Consider the following 24878-nt stretch of genomic DNA (forward strand, 5'->3'; position numbering starts at 1 on the left):
TTATTTAGGCAAAAGAAGATTTCTTTGGCACAACTAGTTGTTTCTTTTGCAGCATTATTAATAATCAGAAGATAGTAAGTAAAAAGCAATAACCAAAACAAACAAAATACTATCAATGCATCACAAAACTCAAGAGTATTAAACTTAGTTCACTTTCTCTAAAAAGAATATAGAGAAATCAAATAAAATGTAATCTTCTTTCACATTATAATCTACACTGAAAATGTTTTATTACATGAAAATAACATTCAATTAAAATTAATTTTAAAAGTAAGTACATATTAAAATCTGTTTTAAAAGCCTGAGGAGTAGTTTAAATGTTGCAGTAAACATTGTCAGATATTCATTCATTCAAATTCATTCATTTTTTGATTTACTTCAAATTTCTTAATTTTTTTTTCATTTTTTTTAAATATCACTGTTCTTTGAGTGAACAACACCATTACAGAAATTACTTAGGTTTGAATTTTGTTCTCATTACAGAATAACAACTCTTTCATGATTCTTCTCTAACTTTCATAATGAACAAAGTAATAGAAATATGGCAAAAATACTACTATATGTTAAAGGAATTGTTTTAAAGCTATACACAGCTGTGGTTTTAAGCAAAAGTAATATAAAAATAAAATACTCTTTTAGACAAGAGTCTATAGATCAATTTTTATAAATTTTTGTTGAATGAATAATTTCATAGTGTGTCTTTCAAATTAATCCCAATGCATTCCACTGAGATATAAATTTAATGTGATTTTCCTAAGGCAACTGTGAGAAATAAGTTAGCAGTTTCAGTCAATTCCTAAAGGCCCTGTGAGTCCTTCCAAAAACAACTGTAGGCTAGTAAAGGAGAATTACCAGGTAGAATCAAAGTGTCTACAAACAGAAGGTGAGTTACTGTGTATCATGAGAAAGCAGTAAGCTTATTTCTCTCCTAAGAGGAAAAAGAGAGTGGCACTAGGTAGGTAATATTTCTTTCCATAAGTACAGTGGAAGGTCAAATGGGTACCTGCTTAACTGATATCTGAACACAGATGAATTTTTAAATAAAATTATTAAATATCATTAACAAATAAATTGCCATCATAACCCTGAAAGACTACAGTGTAGAAAAACATGCTTTCAGCATTTTAAAAGAATTTGCTCCTAGACTATAACATTTATAGCTCCACTAAGAGAAAACAAAGGGAGATAGTATGGGAAGTCTAAAATACTATAATGCATTTCTGTTTACAAATGTACTTGTAGTTTAGTATGAAAATTAATAATAAACATATTGTGGCATTCTGGTAGCAAGAGATCCTTGGATCAACCTGTCATTTTTATTTGTTTTGTTTGTTTTGTTTTTTGTTTTTCTTTTGCTTTGTTTTGAGACAACATCTTACTATATTGCCCAAGATGGTCTCAATCTGCCAGGCTCAAACAATCTGCTCAATCTACAGAGTACCTGGGATTATAGGCAAGAGCTACCTTGTCTGCCCTTCAACTGCCATTTTATCTCTATTTGCACTGATTTACTTCTTTCTCCTACTCTGTTGACTTCTTTTTTCTCATCTCTTCTGTCCATACTTAATGTCTTTTGTTATCTGAGCCTGTTAGCACTCAACTAAACATGGTTCTTCCCTCTTTCTAAGTATTTTATTAAACAATTTCCTGGGTAATCTTAAACAACTATTTCCAGCAATGTTCCCCAAACAAAATTCTATTATTCAGAATAATTACATCCTCCCTGAACTCTACTATGTTTAAAATTTTCCTCAAATTGTCATTTCTCTGATTTCCAGCAGTTACTTATCCAAAAGTTTCTCTAATTACTGTGCTGTAAAAATTGATTGCATACGTGTATTTATCAATATGGTGCCTAATGTAAAAAGGTGTCCCTTTCAAGAGTTATAGTCTAGCTAAATAAGCACTATAAAATGTGCTATGTACTGTTTATAATGAAAACTCTTATTAAAAATTACAATGTAATTAACATGCTATTTGCATAGCTCCATTGTTAAAGACATTACAGGTATCATTTCATTTCATCCTTAAGGTGGGTAATCTTCTCATTTTTAAAATGGAGCTTGCTCAGCATCACATACCCAGTGCCAGTATACAGTAAAGAATTTGAAGTAGTATTTGTTTGATTCAAAACCTAGGTTTTTAAAGTTACAAATCTTAAAAGAATGACTATAAGCCCAATGCAAAAGGGTTTATCCTTTTCCTATACTGTGCTCATATCTTCCCATTTGTCTTCTTCCCAACTGAACATTTACATACAACATTCCAAATACACTTCACAAATCTCCCATTAACACAGCATCAATATGATTGCTCCATTTTTCTCTTAAATCTATTCAAGGGATTAAATTTAACTCATTGTAGACATTCTTTATAAGTAACTTCACAGGTGAATATTCTAAGACCTCTACTCCATATTAACTCCCTTGGAAGCTGGTGGCAAACCAATATTTCTTTCAACTAGCCATATATACTTTGTGTAGTAATTTGCTAATAGTGACATACAGGTAATTCTTTCTGGAGCACAAGTCAATGAAACAGCCTTAGGGTGAAATACAACACTGCTGTTTTCCAAATTGTCTTTATTTATTTTTGGAGAGATTGATAATGAACCATCATGTGCATATGATCATAAGACCATTTATAAAATCTGAATGGATAAACAATAAAACAAAAGTAAACATATGTATGAAAAAGCAGTATGCCAACCTTTAAAAAGATCAATAATAATTTAACATATTCATGTGTACATTTTAAATGTAATTTCCCTAAAAAAATACAACCACTTAATAACTACTCAATGACTAAGCATACTTTTGATAGACAAACAAGCAAAAACATAGATAATCCTCAATTAGATTCATGGGTATAGGTAAACATATAAATTTTATATTTATGTCTTAAATCAGAAATTTTACATAGTATGGGTTCTATATTGCTGATATTTTTCATGTGACTGTTAATAAGATTTTTTTCTTACGAAACTTATATGGCAGAATTTTGCTGCTATTCTTGCCCAAGGGTATGCTAAAGATAGCAGTTTTTGAAGTGCCAACATGGTCATTGAACCTCAGAATGATATAAAATTAAAAGGCAAAATACAGAGCATAATTTTATAGAGGTAGTGGTGTGGATAAAAAGGTTAACAATAGGAAAAGGACCATTCTTACAGAAAGAATTAACTTAATTAGAAAAAAGGATTTGATAATTCACTTGAGGCAAAAGAAGGACCAGAGTGTCTGATATTGTAGGTTCTCATATCAACAAAAAGACAGTTAAATGTGTCCACATAAAAAAAAAATGATAACTTAAGTGGGGTGGGGGTAGATTGGTGGAAAAAAGACTAAGAAGGGGAAAACAAGACAAAGGATACTGGCAATACTGAATTAGGCAAAAGCAGGACGTGAGTCAAAAGGATATAGTAAAATAAATCTTTGTAGCTGGGGAAACAGAAGAACTTTCTAAAACAGGGATGTGACATATTTCATGTGAAATTATTTGTAGTGATATTTGAAATTATTTGTATTGATTGTGCTGTCCCTCCAAACCATATATTAAATAAAGTTTAATTTCATACACCTTTCATTAGCAGATTTTGTAAATAGGATAAGTTTTAAATCTTGGGACAACACCATGGTGAAAACACTTAGCAAGTACAAGATGACAAGGGAATCTCTAAACTGAATTTGTTCAGTAAAAGCAAGGGCTCATAGAAAGAAAAAATATTTATAATATAAAACACCTCTTTCATCCCACATCTACAAGAGATTTTGGACCTCCTAAGGATGATCTGGGGCTCTAGTTGTTGTGATATATATATATATATATATATATATATATATATATATATATCACACGCACGCACGCACGTGCGCACACACACACACACACATACACCTTAAAGAATATTTGAAAGATTCTAATTACATAAATGCAAAACTAACTGTAATAAAAAATACAATACAAATATCGATATTTATTAAACTACATAAAATAATAAGATGGGTAGAATATTACAGAATAATAAATAAATGAATTAAACATATACTTATGATGAATAATCCAAAAACAGATGTGGTATATAAAGCATCTGTGTACCATTGGAATTCAAATTTATTTTTTGGCACTGGACATTTCTGTTCAGAAATTACAGATTTCTATTTCAATGAAGGTGAAGCAATAAACACCAGACTTATATTCCCACCTGTTATGGTTTCGTCATGAGATGTCCCCTAAAACTCATTATTAGGTTGTGAGAGCTAAAACAGAGTGGATTAATTCATTTGTTGGGTTAATAATCTGAAAGGACTACTATATTAGGTGATAAGTACAGGCAGGTAGGGTATGACTATTGTAAGTGGGATACTGGGGACATGCCTTTGGGGCATTTATTTTGTCCCTAGCTCCTCACTTTCTCTGATTCTGGGCTACCATGAACTGAGCAGCTTTTTTCTGCCATGCTCTTCCTCCATAATGTTCTTCCTCACCTCAAGCCCAGAACAATACAGCCAGTCAACCATGGTCTGAGCCTCTGAAACCAAATAAACTTTTCCTCTTGTTATTCTTGCTAGGTTTTTGTTTGGTAACAGTGATACCGAACTAACCCAAAAATTGGTAGTGAAAAGTGGAATCACTGCTGTGACCAACCTGTGTGGTTCAGAAGCCTTTGGAATGAAGTTGGAAATGCTTGGAGATTAAGCTGGAGAAGTATTAGAATGTTATAATAGAAATTAATAGGCAATGGTGGTGGGTACTCAGAACACCAAAATGGTGAAAGAAATGCAAACAGTAAAGTCAGTGTTCAGGAGGGTTCAACGGAACAAGGATTGTATTGGAAACTCAACTAGAAGACATTCATGTTAGATCCTTGCAAATAACTTGCCTAGATTTTGCTCATATCCTCAGACTTTGTATAATGCCAAATTTAAAGTGACAGATTTGATTAATCTGATGGAGGAAATTTCAAGGCAGCACAGCATTCAGGTAGTGGCAGTGGCACTGTTTGCAGTTTTTAACCAGGCTTACTGTGAGAATTAGGAGCAGAAAGCAGATAAGAAAGATTTTTAAAACTTGCAGTTTGAACAGAGAAAAAGCACATGTAAAATTAGGAGCCAAGGAAAGTATGGTTGTTGAAGAGGTTATCTCCACTAGAGAGAAGCTAAATACTTTGCACACAGATAATAGGAAAGGTTTCTTTAGGGCAATTCTGATATCAGCAAGACCACACCTATGAAAGGCTCAAGGTTTAAAAGTGAAAACTCCTTTGAGAGGATCCCCTGGGGTTATCCTGCTCACACAGGGAAACATAAAAAGCTGTTTACTCACAATTTATTTCACCATGATAAACCACCCAGGTACTCAGAGGCCATTACATTGTTCAAGTATGCAAGTCTACTCCTTAAGCTGACAAAGGACCTTAATGTCATTCAGGTGGTCCTTTTCTAGCAGGATCTGGAGTTAGGCGATCACTAAGACTTCCACTGAGGTTTCAAAGGAAGGCCTTGGAACCCAGGCAGAGCATAGAAGAATAATACTTCCTTAGAACAGCCCTTGAAAGGGAGATATATAAAGCTGTGAGAATGAAGCCAAAGCTGGAATAGAGACTTCAGAGATTAAGAAATGCCAATAATATGAAATGTCTTCCAAGGAAAGCTGCTGGCTGTAGAGAAAGCCAGCCTAAGAACTGCTATGTGGATTGCAATTTTGCAAGACTATAAGGATGGGGGGCGGGGTTGGAGATTGCATCTCCTTATTAATTCCATGAGTTTCAGATACAACATGGAGCTACAGGGTCTAACGTTTGCCCAAGTGGGTTTTGGTCTTGCTTTAGTCCTATCCTTTCTTTCTATGCTCCTAATTCTTTCCTTTGGAATGAGAATGTTTACTCTGTACATTATATATTGGATCTATAAATTTGCTTTTGATCTTTATAAGGGCACACAGCAAAGAGTTTAAACTTGGACTTTTGAGCAATTTTGAACAGTTGGGAATATGGGGACTCTTGGATATAGACTAAATGTATTTTATATTGTGAAATGAACATGCATTTTGGAGGCCAGGGGTATGATTTTACTGCCCCATATGAGATGACCCTGAAAGCTCATAACGAGATTATGAAGCCATAACAAATCAGTGGATTAATCAATTTGATGAATTAATAATTTTAAAGGACTACTGTACTGGGTAATAATATTAGGCAGATAGGATATGACTGGAGGAAGGTCCCTGGGCATGACCTTTGTGGCTTATACTTTGACCCTGGAACCTCTGTCTGTCTCTCTCTTTCTCTGCTTCCTGTTATAATAAACTGAACAACCTTCTTCTGCCCTGTCCTTCCTCTGGGTTACCTCACCTCAAGCCTAGAGCAATGCAGTTGGCTAATAATAGACTGAACCTCTGAAACTGTGAGACCAAAAACACTTTTTCTCCTCTTAGTTATTTTTGTCAGGTAATTTGGTCACAGCAATGAGAAGCTAACACACAACCCTAAAGTTATAAGTGAACCAAAAAAAAAAAAAAAAAGAACCATAAAAATACCGTTTTCAGACACTGAATGGGTAGTGCTGCATGTTATTTCTGAGAGAAGGGAGCCAAGAAAGATGAATTCCCTAGGATTGTACTAGTTTGTTGCCTTAAGGCAGTTACCTAGGGGTAGCTTATCAAGAAGTAAAAAAAAAACTATATCACTGAGTTGGAAAAAGAGAAATTAAAGAGGCCAAGGAAGCTAGAATTTGTGTGAAACTATACTGAGGATACCAAGGCTGTACAAGCAGGGATATGTCTTTTAAAACATGCATGAAGCTCCTTCTAGGCATTAACTGAAGTGAACTTTCCATGTATTAATAGAAATCACTAAGGAAAGGGTCACTGGAAAACAGCAGGACAAACTATTTTCAGAGCTCACAGTACTTTGGGAGAAATATTTTCACCACTTAGAAGAGAGAGACATCAAGTAAAACCTATGTAATCTCTGAAAAATCTATAGTTAACAGTATTATTATATGATGAAATACTGAAAATAATAAAAGAAAAAAAACAGAATTTGGAAGAAAACTTCATTAAAAAATAAAAAAGGTAATGCAGTGGCCCCAAGGAATCTACAGAACTAGTAAGTAAGCTTAATAAGTATACAGGATACAAAGCTGATATGCAAAAATCAAAAATTATATTCCTATATGCTAGCAACAGATATAAGAAATTAAAATGTATAAAATAACCACTTCAAATAACATCAAAATCTTAGGGAAAAGTATTTTTAATATATGCAAGATTTATACCCTCCAAAACTTTATACAAACAATTTTAAGATTATCTAAATAAATAAAGGATATACTATGTTCATAAATTAAAGGACACAATATTTTTATGTCAGTTCTCCCAAAATTGTTCAATTGATTCAACAGAATCAAAATTCATATTTCAGCAGGTTTTTTGTAAAAGTTTATATTAATCATTAAAAAGTACAAGTTAAAAAACACAAAAAGAAACCACTACATATCCACTAAACAGGTTAAAAGTAAAGAGAATGACCATACTAAGAATTGGCAAACATGTGAAACAAACTAGAATTCTCAGACATTACTAGTGAGAATGCAAAATAGTATAGACACTAAAGAAAACCATTTGGCAGTTTTTTATAAAATGATACATGCAAACATAGACTTACCATTCAACTCAACAATTCTAGTTGTTATTTACTCTGGAAAAATGAAAACACATTCCCACATAGAACTGCATGAAAATTTTCACAGCAGCTGTGTTCACAATAGTAAAAATACTCAGCTAAATTCACGGTACTGAAATGTCCATATTGGAATGGACTGAAAAACGCATCCATATAATTGAATACTACCGAACAATAAAAAGAAAAAAATCATGGATAAATCTCACAAATATTATGTTTGGTTAAAAAAAAAGTCAGACATAAAAGACTACTTGCCACTATCATTTCATTTATATCAATTTCAAGAAGAATATAAACTATACTGTAAAAACAGCAATTGTTATCAGAGGCCAGCAGAATAGTAAACTTTTCTGCAAAAGCATATGAGAGAGGCTGGTGGGGTGATAGAAATGTTCCCTATTTTGAATATAGTGGTAGCTACATAAGTATTGGTGCTTGTATAAAAATTATATTTCAACAAAAATGATTCAAAAATCAAGAAGAAATTATATTAAAATGTATTTTAAATTAATAGAAAAAATCACACATTTCAATAGCAGCCCACGGAAATCTATAAAGAAAACCTAATTGTTTAGCTTAAGTTTTCAAACAAAATGATCTAAAGGGACATCATGCCTAAACCTCCTTAGAATATAATTTGAACAACTATTATGATAATTAAAGCATTTGAAATCAATAAGGAAGGATAGGCTATTCATTAAGCCATATTGTTATTGGACATAATCATGCATAAGAATAAATTCCTTATAGATTAAACCATTAAACATCAAAAACATAACAGAAGAAAAATTTAAATAATGTCATTTATTTACAAAATTTAAAAAAAATAATTTAAATATAACTTTGTATAAGAAAAGAATTTGTAACTATTGCTCCATAGTCAGGGGAAAAGATTAACAGATATTGAGGGGAGAAATAATTATAATTGACAATTCAGGAAAAAAAAAGATTTAAACAGGTGTTATAGGGCTGGGGTTGTGGCTCAGTGGTAGAGCACTTTCCTATCATGTGTGAGGCACTGGGTTCAATCCTCAGCATCACATAAACAAATAAATAAAAAATAGTTAGATAAATATCATTTAAAAACAGGTATAATAAATGATTAGTATCCTTAATAAATACAAAAGCTTATTAAATAGAAATGATAAAATAGAAGACCATGACAATAGAAAAATGGGCAAGAAACACGAACCAGATATTCACAAAAGAGAATGTAATGTCTACTGAATATATGAAAATGTATTCAACATCACTAATAAGTAAATTGAAGTAAAAATCCTAATAAAAGAATATCCTTCTTGTAAGATTGTGATAAAGGTACACACTTTCAAATAATGCTGATAGAAATATAAACTTCCATTTTCTAGAGAGTATTTTATAATAATTATTAAATGTCTACATTTTCAATGTTTTTACTTAAAACTTTTATTCTGCAACCTAATAAATATTGAATACTGTAATTTATTTCAGAATTGTTTATATGGTGAAAAACTATTCTAAATGTTCATCCCTGTCAGAAGTTACAAACACATTATGAAGTCATTAAAAATGAAGATGTAAACCAATACTTATTGACATAGGTAGATGTCCATGGCAATATGCTGGATGAAATATGATTATATTTTCAGTGTAAATTCATTTTTTTAAAAAATCAATTTTCCTACTTATATCTACCTATCCTTCTCCTCCCTCTCTCCCTCCCCTCCCCCCCCCCTCGCTCTTCCAAATACTACACAAACACACAGATATACACAAGCGTCTGGAAATTATATGCTAAAAGATCAATGCAAGTTATCCATGAATAATAAAATTAAGGGAAAGATTTGTTTTCTTACATTTCTCTACATTATATGAATTATTTATATGTGAAAAGGAGTTTTAAAGACTGCTTACAGTATAATTTCAAATTGGGTAAGAGAAAGTAAATTTGAATGTCTTCTAGAAGCTAAAAAAAATCAGTTATAGCTGGTTGTCATAATTAATGTTTACTTGAGATCTAGAGTGATTGTTTTAAACTTCAGAACAAAATACTATGAAAATTCATCGGGGATGCTACTTAAGAACCTGTTAAACAATGTCCTTCTATTACCCTTATTTCAAATGTCTTACCTCATGATGACTTTTTATCTCCAATAAAAGATGGAACAGGAGCTGGTGTTGTGGCTCAGAGGTAGAGCACTCACCTAGCATGTGTGAGGCCCTGGGTTCAATCCTCAACACCATGTATAAATAAATAAAATAAAGGTATTCTGTCTAACTACAACTAAAAAATAAGTATTAAAAAAATAACAGGCTTGAAATTTCTTTCTTTGAAAGTTATTTTTCTGCTAGATTTTAGGTCAATAAAGTAAAACAGTGGTTTGTATCTTATTTGAGAAAGACAGATAACCTTGAATCTTAAACCTTCTTTGGCATTTTCTTGATCTTCACTAACCATGACCAAGGTTGAATGGTCTCATCTGCAAATTACTAAAAATAATCAGCTCTGAGAAGTGACCTTGGATGAAGCAATGTTAAATTGGCCAGGAAATTTTTTTGAGGCATCACTATTATTAACTCGCAATTTTTTCATTTCACTTTGCCACTGATGCTTGGCAGGTTATAATTTTTCATTTTCGCACTTGGATGAAACCCAGTGAAGTAGAGATTATGGAGATAGTGGTGAAGAATTTTTACAAAGGGATTTCCCCCCTCACTCCATAATATTAAGATACAAAATGGATCTCTATGTGAGACAACTTATGAGCTGAAGATACATAATCAGACTCTTAAGATAACAGTAATGACTGACACCATATTTTAAGTTGCTGCACTCTGTATACAGAGTTGATGTTATGACCAATTTATGTACTTGGAAACATTTCCTTTATAGAGATGGTTTAGGATTCTCCTTTGATAACTTTCTGCCTTCAACCAATAGTTTGCTGGGATTAAAGCAAATGTCCCTGAAAATGGAAAACACTTCTCTATCAAGATGTGTCCAGTGATATATACTGGAAATAATCTCACACTACTATTAATGAATGAAGAGCTAGTCTGTTATGTATCAGAGGTGAGGAGTCCCTCAAAAGATTATGTGAAACAATGCAAGAACATTCAGAGGTACAATAACTGGATTATGAGAGCCTTAACACAATCAGTGAATTAAGCCCTTGGTAGGGATTAACTGAGTGATAACTGAAGGTGGACAGGTTGGGGCTGTAAGAGGTGGGTCATCGGAGGCATGCCTTTGGGATACATATTTGGTGAGCTGAGCTCAGTCTCTTTCAGCTTCATGATCATCATGTGAGCCACCTCCCTCTGCCATACTCCTCTACCATGATGTTATGGTTCACCTCAAGCCCCAAGGAATGGAGCCAGCTGTTTATGGACTAAGCCCTTGGAAACTATGAGCCCCAAAATAAGCTTTTCCTCCTTTATAATTAGTCTTGTCAGGTCTTTTAGTCACAGAAGAGAAAAAGCAAATTAAAACATAGTCCTGGGTAGTTGGCAACTATTTTCAGTGCATCATGTCTCCTCCCTCACCTCTATAAGACTAGTTCCAGTGCCTCTAGTCAAGTATAGTGATGTCCACCTATACTCTTATGGTTTCAGAAACTCCTTTCAGGATGCTGCTTACTGACATGCTTATAGTAGTCATTGATTAAGTATATTTTTCATTCTTCAACAGAGGATAGAAATAGAATTCATATTACAATGCAAGGTATAGTAAATTGAGGAATGCAATAACAAATGTGAGGAGTTCTGCATTGATTCCCTGAGACAGAAGACAATATATAAATAGTTAGGATTGAGACCTAGAGACCAGTCTCCTTTATTCTGAAGAAACTAAGAAATGTCCATTTAAGTCTCCAATTCCCTTATTTTAATTCCATCAATAGCATCCAACTGCATGTAGGGTAATGTCAATTTTGAATACCAAACTAGGAACAACTAATTGCTACAAAAACTGCTAAGTATCTAAAATGTGTCATTGCCACATAAGGGAAAATTAAATTACTATTCTATCCACAGAATTTTTGCATTTGGGGGCTTTGATCAAATTACAGAATAAAATAGTTCCCTTAAGAAAACTGAGCTATATATTATTTCCACATAGAATGTTATGATTATCTCACAATAAAATTGATACAAGTAGAACTTTCAATGAACTATTATTTATCCAAGTATTCCCAAAACTAGTAAACTGGCAGAACAGCTACATAGTAAGAAGCTTTCTTTGAGTGACATTACACTAGAATTAATATCTCCTCTATTAATCTGTATATTTTAAAGGCATCATTGCAAGAAGGGTTCATTATATTCAAAGAAAAGAAAAATTCTGTCAAAACTTGAAAATTTTATATTTTTATGAAATTAATAATATTTGAGGTAAACCTATTTTATCATTCTATTAGAAGACAGGATTTTTTTTATTCATATCAAGCCTGTAATCTATGTTTCAGAAACATAAGGCTTAGAAAAGTATGTCACTGAAAAATTAGAAAAGATTATTCTCCCTTGTTATAAGGCTGTCTTATCTAAAATAGAGAAATTTAATATGCATACAGGGCAACCACAAATATTCAGAGTAAAAACTAATGAGAAACCTAGTTTAAAAAAGAAAATATATGGGGTAATTTAATGACCCTAAATGATGTGCATAAAATATATTATATTAATATTTATTAAGTCATAGAATATATGTATTTACTCTAGAAGTCAAAGTACTCCAGGTCCTTGGGAAAGCTGAAGAAACTTGACACAGTTAAAACAAGTTTAAAAGAACTGCCTGAATGTTGACAGTTGACACCAACTATCATTATATTTTATACAAAATAATAAGTGTTCATTTATATCAGTGTTCTCTAACATAGCTAATTTGAAATAGAGAGAATATACACTCTGTAGTTAGACAGAGTAAGATATGTAACAGTGGACTGTTTTCAGGCCATCACTGGAAGGTGATGTAGGGAAAACACTCATCTGAAGAGATCCAACATGGCGGAGGGCGGGGAGGCAGCGCTTTCAGTACCTCCTCAGTAACGGGGTCAGAGAGACGCATCGATACGCTTGGATTCTACCTGCTGAGAGGCTCCTGGCGAAATTCCACTGAAGAGAGACTGGCCGGCAATTGGTAGGATTTTTGGAGGTGACAGTTTGCCCCAGACAAGTGAATCTCCGCCACGTGTTGCAGAGGTCTGGACCCGCCAGCCGCTGCCCGCACGACTCGGCAACCGCCCGCCCGCGGCCCCCGCGACTGGGCGGCTAGCCCCCAAGGCAAGGCTCAGCAGGAGCAGCGCAGGGACTCTAGGAAGAGGTCTCTAGCCAGGCCTTCATGAAGTAGCGAACCGGAAGGTGAAACCAACCAGAGACAGACCAGTCCCACCCCTCCCTTCGGACACTCCGGCAAGGAGCCTGGGTCCCGCCATAGCAGAGAGGTGACGTCACAGGAGTTCGGCCGACCTTCCCAGCGGAATCCACTTTAGCAGGTGTGTGACTCCCACTCCCTCCAGATACAAGCAGCCAGGAAACCTCGGGAATCTCCCTGGGGGCGTGTCTATAGGGAAGCAGAGGGGATTCCTGATCCCCAACTCCCCTTACCACCAGCGGCGACACCCAAGGTCTTAGCCGCCAGTTTCTGGGAGCATGCCCACCAAAGGGGTCCAGAAAAATTAAACTGTTGGTCCCCAGATCACTGCACCACAGCACTGGGGCTTAGATGAATGACAGAGAGAGTACTCAGTCATTCGGGAAATAGGACACGCAGTGGGGCTGCAAGTGTAACCAGATCTTTGGGGAACTGCCTCCGGCGAACAGGACCTGGCTGGCTGGCTGGCAGGAGGAAGGGGGGGAGGGGCCGGAGAAGTGAAATGGCTCTGGACTAACAGGATTGAGAGACTCCCAGGAGCCACCTTACAGGGATTGTTATCGGCACAAAGAGGGCAGAAGCTCGGCTCAGAGGGCATAGCTCCGCCTACTGGAAGAGAAGAAAATGGATCTCTAAGACTTCAATTTTTTTTTTATTGTTTTTTTCTCTCTTTGTTCTTTTCTCCCCTTTTCCTTCTTTCTTTCTTTCCTGTTTCAAGTTTTATTGTTCTTTCCATTCTTCTCTAATCTATCTCTCTCTCCTTCTTTCTTTTTAAGAGCACCTTCCTTCCCTACCCCCCAACATTCATCCCAAGCATTACGTCTTCCATTACGTGTAATTGTCTAAATGCAAATAGGTGAATGTTTCGAGGCTGTCTATAGGGCTCCTAAATACCTAGCTACTACCAACACCCTGATCCAATCACCTGTTAGTATCCCCCTTCAGTAGAGCAATCTTCTAAAGTAGCCAAGACATACTAACCCTCATACCATCATAGCACCTAACATAAACATAAAGTCCTAAGAACAGACAACAAATCACTATATGCATACAGAATCCGGAAGCCTTTTATGAATTGAATGAATCAGCTTTAAAGTACAATAAAGCCCAACATTTCTAGGCATAGTCTCCCATCACAAAGGAGAGACAACAGAGATATACAAAACCAAAACAAATTTAGAGGAGAAAGCAGAAACACAGCAGTCAAACAGAGCTGGAAAGTAACGTGAACAACATGAAAAAACAAGGGAAAAAAAGATTACAAACAATGCAGGACAACTTAAATCTACAGGAGGACCTAGAGGCATCAGAAAAATGGACAGAGAAAGAACTCAAGGCATACTTAACTCAGATAGAACGGAATATTAGAGAAGACATGACACAGCAAGTCCAAGCAATGAAAGTATATTTTGAAAACGAATTAAACAAATAAATTCAAATGGTAAAGAACGAGCTCTACCAGGAGATAGAGATTTAAAAAAAAATCAAACAGTAATCCTAGAAATGCAGGAAACCATAAACCAAATTAAAAACTCAAACGAGAATATTACAAATAGACTAGATCAAGTAGAAGTCAGAACATCAGATAATGAAGACAAAGTTTATCAACTTGAAAAGAATATAGTCAACACAGAAAGGATGCTTAAAACTCACGAGCAATCTATCCAAGAGATATGGGATGTCATAAAAAAACCAAACTTGAGAGTCATTGGGATAGAAGAAGGTATGGAGGTTCAAACCAAAGGAATGGACAACCTATTAAATGAAATAATCCTAGAAAACTTCCCAGATATGAAAGATGGAATGGATTGCCAAATCCTGGAAGCCTACAGGACCCCAAACATTCAAAACCGTAATAGACCAACTCCAAGACACATAATTATGAAGATATCCAACATACAGAATAAGGAGAGAATATTGAAAGCTACGAGAGAAAGGAGGTAGATTACATTCAGGGGTAAACCAATTAGGTTAATGGCTGATTTTTCATCACAGACGTTGAAAGAGAGAAGATCCTGGAACAACGTATTTCAAATGCTGAAAAATAATGGATTCCAACCAAGAATACTGTATCCAGCAAAATTAAGCTTCAGATTTGACAATGAAATTAAAATATTTCATGATAAACAAAAGTTAAAAGAATTCGCAGCCAGAAAACCAGCACTGCAAGGTATTTTGAGCAAAATACTACAAGAAGAGGAACTGAAAAATAGCACCCAAAACTAACAGTGGGAGGTATCTCAGTAAAGGGGGAGAAAAATAACCAAAGAGGAAAAACTAGCCAAACTAAAATAAATAAATAAATAAACATGACTGGAAGTAAAACCATATTTCAATAGTAACCTTAAATGTTAATGGCTTAAATTCACCAATCAAGAGACATAGGCTAGTAACCTGGATTAAAAAAACAGATCCAACAATATGCTGCCTTCAGGAGACTCATATGATAGGAAAAGACATACACAGGCTGAAGGTGAAAGGTTGGGAAAAATCATACCACTCACATGGCCCTCGGAAGCAAGCAGGAGTGGCCATACTCATATCGAATAAAATCAACTTCAAACCTAAGTTAATCAAAAGGGATAAAGAAGGACACTATATACTGTTAAAAGGAACCATCCACCAACAAGACATAACAATTATCAATATGTATGCACCAAATAATGGTGCTGCAACGTACATAAAACAAACTCTCCTCAAGTTCAAGATTCAGATAGACCAAAACACAATAATTATGGGTAACTTCAACACACCGCTCTCTCCATTAGACAGATCCTCCAGACAAAAGCTGAATAAAGAAACTATAGAACTCAATAACATAATCAATAACCTAGACTTAACCGACATATATAGACTATATCAACCATCATCAAGTGGATACACGTTCTTCTCAGCAGCACATGGATCTTACTCAAAGATAGACCATATACTATGCCATTGGGCAACTCTTAGTAAATATAAAGGTGTGGAGATAATACCATGCACCTTATCTGATAATGGAATGAAACTGGAAATCAATGATAAAAAAGCAAGGAAAAATCCTGCATCACCTGGAAAATGAACAATATGTTACTGAATGATCAGTGGGTTACAGAGGACATAAAGGATGAAATCAAAAAATTCTTAGCAATAAAAAAACAATACAGACACAACATAACGGAATTTATGGGACACAATGAAAGCAGTTTTAAGAGGAAAATTCATTTCCTGGAGTTCATTCCTCAAAAAAAGAAAAAACCAACAAATAAATGAACTCACACTTCATCTCAAAACCCTAGAAAAGGAAGAGCAAAACAACAGCAAATGTAGAAGACAAGAAATAATTAAAATCAGAGCAGAAAGCAACGAAATTGAAACAAAAAAAAAACATTGAAAAAATTGATAAAACTAAAAGTTGGTTCTTCGAAAAAATAAATAAGATGGACAGACCCTTAGCCACGCTAACGAAGAGAAGAAGAGAGAGAATTCAAATTACTAACATACGGGATGAAAATGGCAATATCACAACGGACACCACAGAAATACAGAAGATAATTAGAAAGTATTTTGAAACCCTATATTCCAATAAAATAGAAGATAGTGAAGATATCGATAAATTTCTTAAGTCATATGATCTGCCCTGATTGAGTCAGGAAGACACACACACAATTTAAACTGACCAATAACAAAGGAAGAAATAGAAGAAGCCATCAAAAGACTACCAACCAAGAAAAGCCCTGGACCGGATGGGTATACAGCGGAGTTTTACAAAACCTTCAAAGAATTAATACCAATACTTTTCAAGCTATTTCAAGAAATAGAAAAAGAGGGAGAACTTCCAAATTCATTCTACGAGGCCAACATCACCCTGATACCTAAACCAGACAAAGACACTTCAAAGAAAGAAAACTACAGACCAATTTCTCTAATGAACCTAGATGCAAAAATCCTCAATAAAATTCTGGCGAATCAAATACAAAAACATATCAAAAAAATTGTACACCATGATCAAGTAGGATTCATCCCTGGGATGCAAGGCTGGTTCAATATAAGGAAATCAATAAATGTTATTCACCACATCAATAGACTTAAAGATAAGAACGATATGATCATCTCGATAGACGCAGAAAAAGCATTCGACAAAGTACAGCATCCCTTTATGTTCAAAACACTAGAAAAACTAGGGATAAGAGGAACTTACCTCAACATTGTAAAAGCTATATATGCTAAGCCTCAGGCTAGCATCATTCTAAATGGAGAAAAACTGAAGGCATTCCCTCTAAAATCTGGAACAAGACAGGGATGCCCTCTCTCACACTTCTATTCAATTTAGTTCTTGAAATACTAGCCAGAGCAATTAGACAGACAAAAGAAATTCAAGGCATAAAAATAGGAAAAGAAGAAATTAAATTATGACTATTTGCGGATTATATGATAATATACCTCACAGACCAAAAACGGTCTACAAAGAAACTGCTAGAGTTAATAAATGAATCCAGCAAAGTGGCAGGATATAAAATCAACATGCATAAATCAAAGGCATTCCTGTATATCAGCAACAAAACTTCTGAAATGGAAATGAGGAAAACCACTCCATTCACAAAATCCTCAAAAAAAAATAAAATACTTGGGAATCAACCTAACAAAAAAGGTGAAAGATTTATACAAAGAAAACTACAGAACCCTAAAGAGACAGATAGAAGAAGATCTTAGAATATGGAAAAATATACCCTGTTCATGGATAGGTAGAACTAACATCATCAAAATGGCAATATTACCCAAAGTTCTCTACAGGTTTAATGCGATGCCAATCAAAATCCCAAAGGCATTTCTTGTAGAAATAGATAAAGCAATCATGAAATTCATATGGAAAAACAAAAGACCCAGAATAGCAAAAGCAATTCTAAGCAAGAAGTGTGAATCTGGAGGTATAGCGATACCAGATTTCAAACTGTACTACAGAGCAATAGTAACAAAAACAGCATGGTACTGGTACCAAAACAGGCAGGTGGACCAATGGTACAGAATAGAGGACACAGAGACCAATCCACAAAATTACAACTTTCTTATATTTGATAAAGGGGCTAAAAGCATGCAATGGAGGAAGGATAGCATCTTCAACAAATGGTGCTGGGAAAACTGGAAATCCATATGCAACAAAATGAAGCTGAACCCCTTTCTCTCGCCATGCACAAAAGTTAACTCAAAATGGATCAAAGAGCTTGATATCAAATCAGAGACTCTGTGCCTGATAGAAGAAAAAGTTGGCTCCGATCTACATATTGTGGGGTTGGGCTCCAAATTCCTTAATAGTACGCCCATAGCCCAAGAGTTAATAACAAGAATAAATAAATGGGACTTACTTAAACTAAAAAGTTTTTTCTCAGCAAGAGAAACAATAAGAGAGGTAAATAGGGAGCCTACATCCTGGGAAAAAAATTTTACCCCTCACACTTCAGATAGAGCCCTAATATCTAGAATATACAAAGATCTCAAAAAATTAAACAATAAGATAACAAATAACCCAATCAACAAATGGGCCAAGGACCTGAACAGACACTTCTCAGAGGAGGACATACAATCAACCAACAAGTACATGAAAAAATGCTCACCATTTCTAGCAGTCAGAGAAATGCAAATCAAAACCACCCTAAGATACCATCTCACTCCAGTAAGATTGGCAGCCATTATGAAGTCAAACAACAATAAGTGCTGGCGAGGATGTGGGGAAAAGGGTACACTTGTACATTGCTGGTGGGACTGCAAATTATTGCGGCCAATTTGGAAAGCAGTATGGAGATTCCTGAGAAAGCTGGGAATGGAACCACCATTTGACCTAGCTATCGCCCTTCTCGGACTATTCCCTGAGGACCTTAAAAGAGCGTACTATAGGGATACTGCCACATCAATGATCACAGCAGCACAATTCACAATAGCTAGACTGTGGAACCAACCTAGATGCCCTTCAATAGATGAATGGATAAAAAAAAAAGTGGCATTTATACACAATGGAGTATTACGCAGCACTAAAAAATGACAAAATCATGGAATTTGCAGGGAAATGGATGGCATTAGAGCAGATTATGCTAAGTGAAGCTAGCCGATCCTTAAAAAACAAATGCCAAATGTCTTCTTTGATATAAGGAGAGCAACTATGAACAGAGCAGGGAGGAAGAGCATGAGGAAAAGATTAACATTAAACAGAGACGAGTGGGGTGAGGGAAAGGGCTAGAGAAGGGAAATTGTATGGAAATGGAAGGAGACCCTCAATGTTACACAAAATTACATATAAGAGGTTGTGAGGGGAAATGGGGGGGAAGGGAGAGAATTGAACAACAGCAGATGAGGTAGAGAGGGAAGATGGGAGGGGAGGGGAGGGGGGATAGTAGGGGATAGGAAAGGTAGCAGAATACAACAGTCACTAATATGGCATTATGTAAAAATGTGAATGTGTAACCGATGTGATTCTGCAATTTGTATTTGGGGTAAAAATGGGTGTTCATAACCCACTTGAATCAAATGTATGAAAGATGATATGTCATGAGCTTTGTAATGTTTTGAACAACCAATAAAAAAAAAAAAGAAAAGAAAACACTCATCTGTGAGCATATGCTACAGTCTTTAATTCTGTTCCAGAGTAACAAAGAGTAACCTTCTCTTACTGTTTCTATAGTTCTCTTCTTAACCTACAAAATATAAAACTACATTAAAAAAAATCAAACTCAACATGACAACAAAATATATTTTATAGAGTAATCTTTAATTTTAAATATTAAAAAATTCTATAAGAAACAAGTAAGAAAGCAGGAAATTAAATAAAGAAAGAAAAGGGAAATTAAATAAATAAAGATTCATTTCACTCCAGTCAGAATGGCAATTATCAACAAAACAAGTAACAATAAATGTTGGAGAGGCTGTAGAGAAAAAGGTACACTCATAAATTGCCGGTAGGACTGCAAATTGGTGCATCTGTTATGGAATGCAGATGAAGATTCTTCAAAAATCCTGGAATGGAACCACAATTTGACCCAGTTATCTCACTCCTAGGTTTATAAACAAAGGACTTAAAATCAGCATACTACAGAGACGCAGCCGCAACAATGTTTAGAGCAATTCAATTCACAATAGCTAAACTATTGAACCAACCTACATGCCCTTCAAAAGATTAATGGATAAAGAAAATGTGAGATAGATAGATAGATATATATATATATATATATATATATATATATATATATATATATATATATATATATATATATGATGGAATATTACTCAGCCTTAAGGAAGAATGAAATTATGGCATCTGTCAGTAAATGGATGAAATAGAGAATATCATGCTAAGTGAAATAGGCCCATCCCAAAAGACCAAAGGCCAAATGTTTTCTCTAATATGCAGATGCAATTCACAACTAGGGGTGGGGGGAGGAGCTAGGGAAAAATAGAAGTACTTTGGATTAGGCAGAGGGGAGTGAAGGGAGAGGAGGGGGCATAGGGGTAGGAATGACAGTAGAATGAATCAGACACTGTTACCCTATGTGCATATATGATTACATGACCAGTGTTATTCTACATCATGTACAACCAGAAGAATGAGAAGTTATATTCCATTTAGGTATGGTGTGTCAAAATTTGTTCTATTGTCCTGTGTAACTAATTAGAAAAATAAAAAATCCAAATTAAACAAAAGAAATGAGATAATATACATGAAATCAATGAAGCAGAAAAAGAAAACAATTGATATGAAAAAGAAAACATTGAGATCAAAATCTAGTTCTTTGAAAAGATAAAGGGGTAAAAGATAAACTTAGAGCCAAAATGATTATAGAAATACAGAGAAGACACACATTACCAATATCTGTATAAAGTAATTATACCATAATGAATAGTTAAAATTAGAGTATAAATAAAATACTATGAAAAATGTATGCCAATAAATTTTACAAATTAGAGGAAATTTTTAAAATCCTTCAAAAACACAAACAACCCAAACTCATTTTACACTCATCATTTATATCTCTGCCTTTTAGAGAAATTTGAATTTATAGCTAAAAACTTTTCCACATACATACACACATAAAAAAGTGCAGACCAAGATAGCTTCACTGGAAAATTCTTCTAAACACTTGAAGAACAAGCAATACTAAATCTCAAACCTCAAATATCTTCCAGGGATACAAGATGTAGCTCAGTGCTATTGCACTTGCCTAGCATGCATTAAGCCCTGGGTTCCATCACTGCATTGCTGGTGCAGGAAAAGAAAAAAAAAAGTTCCAGAAAACTAAAGAGGGAGGAATATATTCCAGTTTATTCACCAAAGCCAACATTATCCTACTACCTTACAGTATAAGAAAAAAGCAACTTAGGCAAATAGGCAAATATGCCTTATATAAATAAATGCAAAAAATAAAAACAAATTTTGGTCAAAACAAATTTTAAAATTCAATAATATACATGACCAAGTTACATTTATCCTAGAGTGCAAGATTAGCCTAGCATTCAAAAAGTAAAATATGATTCACTATCTTAACAGACTGGGGAAAAAAAACATGCAATCATTCCAATGGAAGCAGAAAAAAAATCATTTGACAAGATGCAATATCCATTCATGGAAAAAATTCTGAGCACAGTAGGAATAGAAGGGAACTTCCTCAATCTGAAGTTAATTTTAGAAAAATCTCTTTTTCACCATAAAATTTAATGGTGAAATATTGAATGTTTTTCTCCTAAGATCATGAACAACTTAAAAATATCTGCCTGAAAACTTTTATACAACATTATAATGGAGGTTCTTTTTTTGGGGGAGGGAGGGGGTGTACCTGGGATTGAACTCAGGGGCACTCAACCTTAACTACTGAACTACATTCTCAGCTCTATTTTGTATTTTATTTAGAGACAAGGTCTCACTGAGTTGCTTAGTGCCTCCTCATTGCTGAGTCTGGTTTTGAACTCTTGATCCTCCTATGTCAGCCTCCTGAGTAGGTGAGATTACAGGCATGCACTACCACTCCCAGCAAAGGTTCTTGCCAGAATATTATATGGATGTCTGTTTGAGGTAGTAGAGACAGAAATTTAAGATTGGGAAAGAAAAACTAAAATTGATTTTTATAAATGATGGCATAGAACATGATTATCTATATAGATAATCCAAGGGAATTTACCCAAAAAAATGCAACTAGAAAAAAAATGAGTTTCAGTATGATTGCATGATATATATAAGATCAATATAATACATAATAATTTCCTGTATTTCTTTATGCTAGCAACAAATAATCAGAAATTCAATCATAAGGAAAAAATGCCATTTAAAATCTCTTTGAAAACATGAAACTTTTAGGGATAAATTTGACAAAAGACAAATGAGACATATCAAGTGAAAACTACAAAATACTGAAAATAGAAATAAAGAAGATATAACAGGTATGCCTGTTCATAGGTCAGTAGATTCAATTATATTAGATACCAATTCTACTCAAAGTGATTATAGATTCAACATATATTAGACAAGTTCCCAGAAGAATTTTTGAAAAAAATTAAAAGCTGATGCTAAAACTTATATAGAAATGCAGAGGACCTAAAATAGCCAAAACAACTTTGAAAAAGAATAACAATTTTTTATGGCTAACTATATTTGATTAAAGCATTATAAAGCAATAGTATTCAACAAAATACAGTGATGACTCAGAGATAGCCAATTGGATTGATGGAATAGAGATTTCCAAATGACACCCACACATATACAGACAGACAACACATGTTTAGCAAAGGAAAAATAAGCAATTCAATGGTGACAGTCTTTTCAACAACTGATGCTGTAACAACGGAAAATCCATATGCAAACAAAAAAAGAAAAAGAAACTTAATTCCTATCTTAATACATAAAATTACTCAAAAATTGACCAGAAATCCAAGTTAAAACTCAAAACTATAAGTCCTTTAAAATAATATGTAGAAGAAAACATTTGTGGGGTGGGATAGACAAAGATTTCTTGGTGTGATGACACAAAAGCACAATCCATAAAAGAGAAAGATGACAAATTTAATTGCATCATAATTTAAAATTCTGCCATTGCTATGGACTGGAGATATAGCCAAGTGGTAAAGCACTTGCCTAGCATGTATGATGCCCTGGGTTTATCCCCAACACAACTATAACAAATAAAACAGAAGACACTGTTAAATAAGTCACAGGCTATGAGAACATATTTGCAAATCACACTTCTAATGAAGAATTTGGAACCATAATGTACAAAGAACCTCCATATCTCAATAATAAAAAGAATTCTCAAAGTCAACAAAACTTGACTGAAAATTTGGTAAAAGATTGATACAGATACTCATCTAAGAAGATATATGAATGAAATATAAGCCAATGACATGATGTTCAACATCAATGATCATTAGGGAAATGCACATTAAAACCATGAAACACCTATTTTAATGCATAAAATAGACCATAGGAAGTCTTAGCAAGAATGGAGAGGGCCTGAAACTCTCATTAGAATGTGATACAATCACTTTGGAAAACAGGTTGTCTTTAAAAGTTAAAAAATAATTATAAACTATGCAATCTAACCATTCTGCTCATAGGTATTTCCCAAAGAGAAATGAAAGCAGAGATTTCTATATAATCTACATGAGTGTTCATAATAGCTTTTGTTTGTGAGAGTCCCAAATATTTATCAATTAGACAAATTATATCTTATCCATATAATATAATACTACTCCACAAAATAATAAATTATTAGTACAGTATGCATGAATCTCAAAACTATGATTACTGAAGCCATAAAAACTATATAATTCCATTTACATAAAACCATATATATGAAAACTAATACATATTAATAAAAGATCAGGGTTTGCCTGAAGGTTAGAGGAAGGAGCCAGAGGGATGGATTATGAAGAGACATTAGTAAACTTTGGGGGGTGATATTATCTGATAATGAGAATCAAGGTCAAGTCCGATTTCCCCAATGTGACGATTGAATACACCAAGTCAAGTGCAGAAAGCAGGTTTTGTTTAAAGGGTAGAACAGAGATAGGCTTCTCTGAGAGGCACCAGAGCTGGGTGTCCAAAGAAGTGGGGGTATCCTGCCCCTTTTATACATTTTAGTTTCCTTTGTTTTCATGCTGCCTCCTGCCACACATCCTGCCACTAGTCATAGTAACCAAAAGGTGGACCAAAAGGTGGAATGATCCAAGGGCAGGAGCCAATCAGAGGTAAAGGCAAGATAGTAGTAGCCCAAGAGGCATTCATTAACAAACCATTTCAGGGAGGAACAATTCCCTGGAGGCAAGTAACCTTGACATCATATTGGAGGAGGGGAAGTGCTTTGAAAGTATTAGCATTTTATTTCCTTTCTTTTTGAAATATGGGGGAAGAACCCCCCCATATTTCTGATCTGACCAATCATTTATTACCAATACTGACTGTCCTTTTGTTGCCCTTGTCCCGCGCCTCAATTACATGTTCACTGGATGGATTATGGTGATGGTTTCATGGGTGTGTGTGTGTGTGTGTGTGTGAGTGTGAGTGTTATGGGCCAAGCTATATGGGCAATGACTGAACAGATTCCATTTTTCTCTTAGACTCTATGCCATGTAAGAAATGCTTCTCCCAAGGGAACACCCCAACTCTGTAGCCATCAATAGTTGCTTAGCATAGCATGTCTGGCAACACAAAATGGCAATTCTTATACAATGTAAAATTGTTTTCTTTTTGGTTCTCATTTTTCATGGACAGTGTACCCTGTCAGAGAATGATTGTCTAGATGTTAGTAACCATTCTTTAATTTGTATACTCAACTAGGGTCATTTTGACCCAATTCCTTTTCTGCTTATGATTTGAGATCTTATGATGTT

The sequence above is a fragment of the Marmota flaviventris genome, chromosome 8 (genome assembly GCF_047511675.1).
Source record: "Marmota flaviventris isolate mMarFla1 chromosome 8, mMarFla1.hap1, whole genome shotgun sequence".
NCBI lineage: Eukaryota > Metazoa > Chordata > Mammalia > Rodentia > Sciuridae > Marmota > Marmota flaviventris.